Raw genomic sequence first — 6,619 nt, forward strand, 5'->3', positions numbered from 1 at the left:
GGTCTGTTGTGCTTACATTTTATTGAGGTCTTCACTGAGACATTCCACCAATATTCCTTTTCATTATGATTGGCTATGGCTTCTACCATATTGTGGGTTCTTATTTCTTTGTCGTCGGAATTATTTTTCTGGCGGATTTCATTATAGTGTGTCCTACCTACAACGTCACGTCTCATCGGCAGATATTACCGTGATGACATTTTCGGACAACTGCTTATGTTGTGGGTGATATCTTCAGTGTGAACTCCACAAAGTCTGCATCGGTTGTCACATTTTACGACTTTTCCCGCATCTCTTTCCCTTTTGTGCACCAGGTACTTGGTTGATATTTCCTGTTCCTGGATTTCAAAAGCATACCCTTCAAAGTGGGAGGTAGTAATCTGGCTATTGGTCCACGATAAACTCCTTTGATGATCAATGTTAGTATCATCACGGAGCTTTCTACTACCATATCTATGCATAGTCTTCTGCTCATATAGGCTCATCCATTGATCAGACGATACATTGCGGTAGAGTTGTGCGACGTCTTTGGGCATGTATTCTGGGTTATCAGACAAAGAGTGTTGCTCAAGGAGCTGCCTTCCAAGTCTTATGATGTTAACAGCTTCATGTATGCAAAGTTGGTCAAGGGATGCACTTCGACACTTGTTGGTTAAAAGATGTTGCCGAAGGGATATGATGCGATATTCAAAGGCATTTTGGATCGACGTTAAGCCTCTGCCGCCTTGTTTACGCTTTAGGTAGAGGCGGTCTACGTCACTGTTTATGTGGAAATTATGTGTGTTTGTTAGTATTTTCCGGGTTTTCACATTAATGGCTCGGATCTCTTCAAGCGTCCAATCAAGCAGCCCAAATGTTATGAGTAGTGGCACTGCAAACACATTGTGGGCCACTGTTTTATTGTATGTATTATGTATGTATGTATCTATCTATCTATCTATCTATCTGTCTGTCTGTCTGTCTGTCTGTCTGTCTGTCTATCTATCTATATATCTATCTATCTATCTATCTATCTATCTATCTATCTATCTATCTATCTATCTATCTATACCGGTACCTGATAGTTATTGCAATAACTATCAGGTACCGGCCGGATGGCAATATTTTTAATCTGAGGCGCCTGAAATCTGTAACAAAAACATCATCTCTACATATCTTTGAGCTGCAATATGCAGATAATACGGCACTTGTCAACCATGGCTCTGGTGGCCTTCAAGGGCTATTGGACCACATGTCAGACGCATACAGCCATGCTGGCCTAGTCATCAATACTAAGAAGACGGAAATCCTCCAACAGCCTTGTGCTCCCGACACCAACCCATACTCCTTCCATGTTGAAGATGCAACAATTACTAATGTTAACCAATTCACGTACCTTGGCTCAGTTTTCAACAACAGCCTTGATCTGACAGACGATATTCATCGCCGTATTCGTCTTTGGTCGGCTAAGTACTCACTTCCTTCTCAGCAAAAACATCAACATCAGAACAAGAGTGGCTGTCTACAATGCTCTTTGTGTTTCAATCCTGCTATATGTCTGAGAATCTTAGATGCCCTACCTGCATCATATCAAGATGCTCAAGCGGTTTCATATCTCTCGCCTTGAACAAGTCCTTGGCTTGCACTGGTGGAACAAGATCCCTCATACTGAGATACGTGACCGAACAAACAGCCAGCCATTGGAGGCAACAATCGCTAACCGCCAACTTAGATGGACAGAACATGTCATTCCAATGCCTTCAAATCGGTTGCCCCACCTTGTTATGCACGGCGAACTTGAAAATGGAAGACGCTCTATCGGTGGCCAGCACAAGCACCCCAAAGATCACCTGAAGGCAACACTGAAAGAATGTCATATCCCAGCCGACAGTCTCGAATCAATGGCTGCAGATCGCACACATACAAGACTGGCACCACCAAAATCCAAGAAGATCTACTGCTGAGTGATGTGGCACACCACGCCCGGCGGCACGTGCAGAACCCTGGAAGTCAGCATCAGCAAGGTTTTACATGCTCCACCTGCGGAGGAATGTGTCTTAGTCATCAGAGGTCACATAACAACAAATGACGTTTGGCAAAAAGTACTTCGCGCTTTGCGATGTTCACGAAATGAATGATGTATGTATGTATGTATGTATGTATGCATGCATGTATGTATGTATATGTGTATATGTGTGTGTATGTGTGTGTATGGATGTGTGAGTATGCATGTATGTTTGTATGTATGTAAGTATATATATATGTACGCATGTGTGTATCTATATGTTTGTATGTATGTACGAATATATGTATGTATGTATGTATGTATGTATGTACAAATGGATGGATGGATGGATGGATGGATGGATGTCGGCCAACTAGAAACCAACCAGCCAGTCAACCAGTCAACCAGCTAGACAGTCTGCCAAGCATTAATTATTACAAGCTTTAAGCTGTGGTTTTTATCGGGACCGTCCTTTAAGAACGGTTATTGAACGACAGCCACGGCATGAAACTTACAGCAATGATGTACAGATCAGTTATAATATATTAATTGCATCAACTATCTTTGTATTCCATATAAAGAACTTTGTCTTCGTAACACGTGGAAGTGCGGGAATGTGTCTGTGTTGGCGTGTGTACACACACATGCACACACACATGCACACACACACAAACACACACATTATTGTGTATGTGAATGAGTATGAGTGTATAAAATAGATAAATAAAACTTTGCTGTCTTTTAACAAGTGATAGATGGCTCAACACGAAATCAAATATGGCAAGATGTTGTTTAGCAAAAGAGAGGCTGCAAGTTAAATGTCTTGTTGCAGTATATCATGAACACCGTTTCCGCCACCATCTTCTACTATATAAAAGATATTTGAAGCTGAAATGTCATTTGTCAAGTGTTCAGTTTCATTGCAGCCTTGTCTGAAGAGCTTTGTTGATTTGCGTGTGGTGCATTGTCTGTGTTTGCGTATAATACATACATACATACATACATACATACATACATACATACATACATATATATATATATATATACATATGTGTGTGTATCTATGTGCGTCTGTGTGTATGTACATACAAATATATATATATAGATAGATAGATAGATAGATAGATAGATAGATAGATAGATAGATAGATAGATAGATATAAATTTAAATAAATATATATATATATATATATACATCATTATATGGACACATATATACAAGGTATATGATGTGTGTGTGCGCGCGCGCGCGTATACACGGTGAGCTGAATAAATTGTTGTCTAAGTTAAGCAAAAATGAAAATAACACTGATATCTCGTTTTAACAGATATATTTACCAAAATTACATTAAAATATCTTGAAATACTAAAGAGTAAATTTATTCAATAAAATCGCCATTAGCTTCAATCACGGCCTCCAGACGACTTCGGACTCTCCTGCGACTCTTCTGGATGGTCTTGTTTAGGTTGGTGAATGCTGCCACAAGCCTTGCCTTCAGTTCATCTTTGGTGTTACAAGGAGTTTTGTTGATATCCTGCTCAACTGCGCCCCACACACACAATAATCGAGTTTAAACTGTGTTACAAATCCAGCCATCTGCAGTGGAGGTTTCCGGTTTGGTCTCTTGGTGAGTAATTCTTGGTGATAGGAAACAAGATCCTCTACAGTACACCGGTTCAAGGGACACCAAAGTGTCTGGTGCAGAAATTGCAGTGAGAACAGGGGAGTAAATGGGAAGCAGCCCAGGCTGTTCAGTAAACAGTGGAACGGTTGGAAGACAAGGTCCGTCTTGGGAACGTGACACATGACCGGAAGGATCTCGGAGCTCTATGACAACCAATAATACTGCGTGACAGGATTTTTGTCCTTGGGTTGCAACTATTGTTTCTTATTTTCTTACCCCTAGAAAGTATCAAAAAGGGGTAATATTTCCTTCAAACTTTGTTTTTGAATCCCTCCCAACACATAGCTATGATGCTCCCCAACTACTCCTGCTCGTCTTCAGAAATGCAGATATAGTCAGCCGCTATGGGACTCGTTCAAGCGGTTATGGACAAATAGCTGACAAGCAAAATCTGTGGTATTGAGCAAAATATTTGCTACAACGATATTTCTGCTTCAGTGACTCAGCGCTGAATTTGTCTAAAATGTAATGGAAAATAGGTCAGTTTCAAAACATTGATGTCCAGGTCACAAAAGCAAAGTGTGAAGGGAATAGTAGTCATTTCCTTTGATTTCCCGATAAAAGCAAATAAGAAATAACTCTTACTGACCAAAGACAAAAATAAAATAAACATTTTGTTACACAGTGTAATAAGATGACATGACTAGTCGTAAGGAGATGTGGAACCTGATTCAAGAGGTGACGAGAGAATCAGTGGAAGAAGAGTGGGCAAGCAAAAAATGGTTTGAGTTCAATATAATTCAACAACATTGATGACAACTGAATCTCGTCGATTAATATGGTGGAAAAGGGCAGCCAAATCTCCTTGAAATCACCTTACTATCCAAAAGAAATTGCGATATCTTAGATACGGAACGACGAGATGGTTATGGTTGGAATGTCTTCAACTATACGACTACTTGGCCAAGACTAACTTGGAGTTAACTGGTACTCTGTCGGTTACGACGACGAGGGTTCCTGTTGATCCAATCAGCGGAACGGCCTGCTCGTGAAATTAATATGCAAGTGGCTGAGCACTCCACAGACACGTGTACCTATAACGTAGTTCTCAGGGAGATTCAGCGTGACACAGAGTGTGACAAGGCTGGCCCCTTTGAAATACAGGTACAGCTCATCTTTGCCAGCTGAGTGGACTGGAGCAACGTGAACTAAGGTGTTGTGCTCAATGACACAACGCGTCGCCTGGGAATTGAACTCACGATCGTAAGATCGTGAGCCGAATACCCTAACCACTAAGCCTTCACGAAGTTAAACAACAACAACAACAACCCTACTGCTATCTCTACGATCCAACAAGATAACTTGTAATGAAGTCACCTGAACCGCTAAAATAACAGCTAAAGGACACACCACATATTGTGACCCTGGATAAGATCGCAATGTCTTCGCTTACATGCCTTTTGACCAGGGCCAAGCTGGGGCTAGACAGCAACAACAGCAACATGATCCCCACAGTAACTACTGCCAGCATCACAAGTACAATATCATCACAACAACCAGCACCACCAACAACAACAACAACGCCGCCACCACCACCACCACCACCTACGCTATTATCGTCACCACCAGAATTACAATATCGTCTGCAGCAGTGACAGCTTCGCCACCAGTACAATGCCATTACCACAACGAGCAAGTTCGACACTACTACCACCACCACCACCACTGCCACCTGTGCTATAGCGCTGTCAACGCCAGCACCGCACAAGTACAATACCACGAAAACCACCACCACCACTGTTACATCACAAACATAACCACCACCCCTACATACAACCACAAGTAGAATCCTAACACTGTCATCATAATCATGTATAATACCATCCACACCACTACCAAGTACAGTGCTATCACCATTGTCGGCAAATTTCCTCTCACCATCACCGCTACCACCAACACGAACACCATTACTGACTCTGCCTCACTGACCCGACTAACTCAGTGTTCACAAGTCAGTTAACAGAGTAATGATAAGGTACGTTTTATCCCGACTTATCTGCCACCAAATTCCAATCACATCAAAATAATGACCCTAACAAATATAAATACACGGAAACATACCGGGCTTGTTCAAGCGGAGAACAACGAAGGCGAACAACAAAGAAAGGATGTAAGCCGTCAGAAGTGAACAACATAAGTGAAATGTCTAAAGACACAATCAGCTCCATATTTTTAATAAGCAGCCTTCTACTGTTTTGTCTTGGTATTTGGGGCGGAACGGTTAAAGCGGGCCTTCTTGATTAGGTATAAAAACAATAAAATCAGTGGGTTCGATTCTCATGTAGAGCAGCTGAAAAGTCCCTCGAGGGCGTCATTTTACATCGAGATTAAATATATAGAGAAATATTAGTGACAGGCAGTATTAACACTGAGAGGTAATATTTATCTCCCTTTAAACATAGATGTTCTGTTAGAACAAACTTTACTGTGGTTGATACAGTGAGAAAAACTCTCCTATTGGATTTTGGTGCAAAATGCACTCTTATAATATCGCTTGCGGGGAGATAACTCCCCATTATTGAAATAAACGTGAGTATATTTTGCACCTAAAAACCAATATGAGAGTTTCTCCCATAGTAGCCACCGCTACTTTAAGGGGGTGGGGGGTAAATATTACCTCTAAATCATACGAAGGTTTGTTGAGAGGCCTGGCTGGATGTCGTGAGAGGCCTGGCTGGAGGCCCAACCTTCCCAGTTCTTTTACAGGGATTAGAAAAACTGAAGGACCGTTGCAATAATTGTGTGAATCTGAAAGGGGAATATTCTTTTATTTTTTTTACTTGTTTCAGTCATTTGGCTGCGGTCATATTGGAGCACCACGTTAAAAGGTTTTAGTCAAGCAAATCGACCCCAGGATTCTTTGTAAGCCTAGTACTTATTCTATCGGACACTTTTGCCAAACCACTAAGTTACGGTGACATAAACACACCAGCATCGGTTGTCAAGCGAT

General features: G+C 41.4%; 1 protein-coding gene across 2 annotated transcripts in view; it reads right to left on the reverse strand.

Moving 5' to 3' along the window:
- Positions 1 to 3,298: 3,298 nt before the first annotated feature.
- Positions 3,299 to 6,619, reverse strand: part of LOC128251142 (golgin subfamily A member 6-like protein 7) — an 8,753-nt gene continuing 5,432 nt past the window's right edge. For both annotated transcript variants that reach the window (XR_008266994.1, XR_008266993.1), the window contains exon 2: positions 3,299 to 4,127. The gene's annotated coding sequence lies outside the window, so the exon portion shown is untranslated. The remainder of the gene's footprint in view (positions 4,128 to 6,619) is intronic.

Source organism: Octopus bimaculoides, chromosome 28, assembly GCF_001194135.2.
Source record: "Octopus bimaculoides isolate UCB-OBI-ISO-001 chromosome 28, ASM119413v2, whole genome shotgun sequence".
Classification (NCBI taxonomy): Eukaryota; Metazoa; Mollusca; class Cephalopoda; order Octopoda; family Octopodidae; genus Octopus; species Octopus bimaculoides.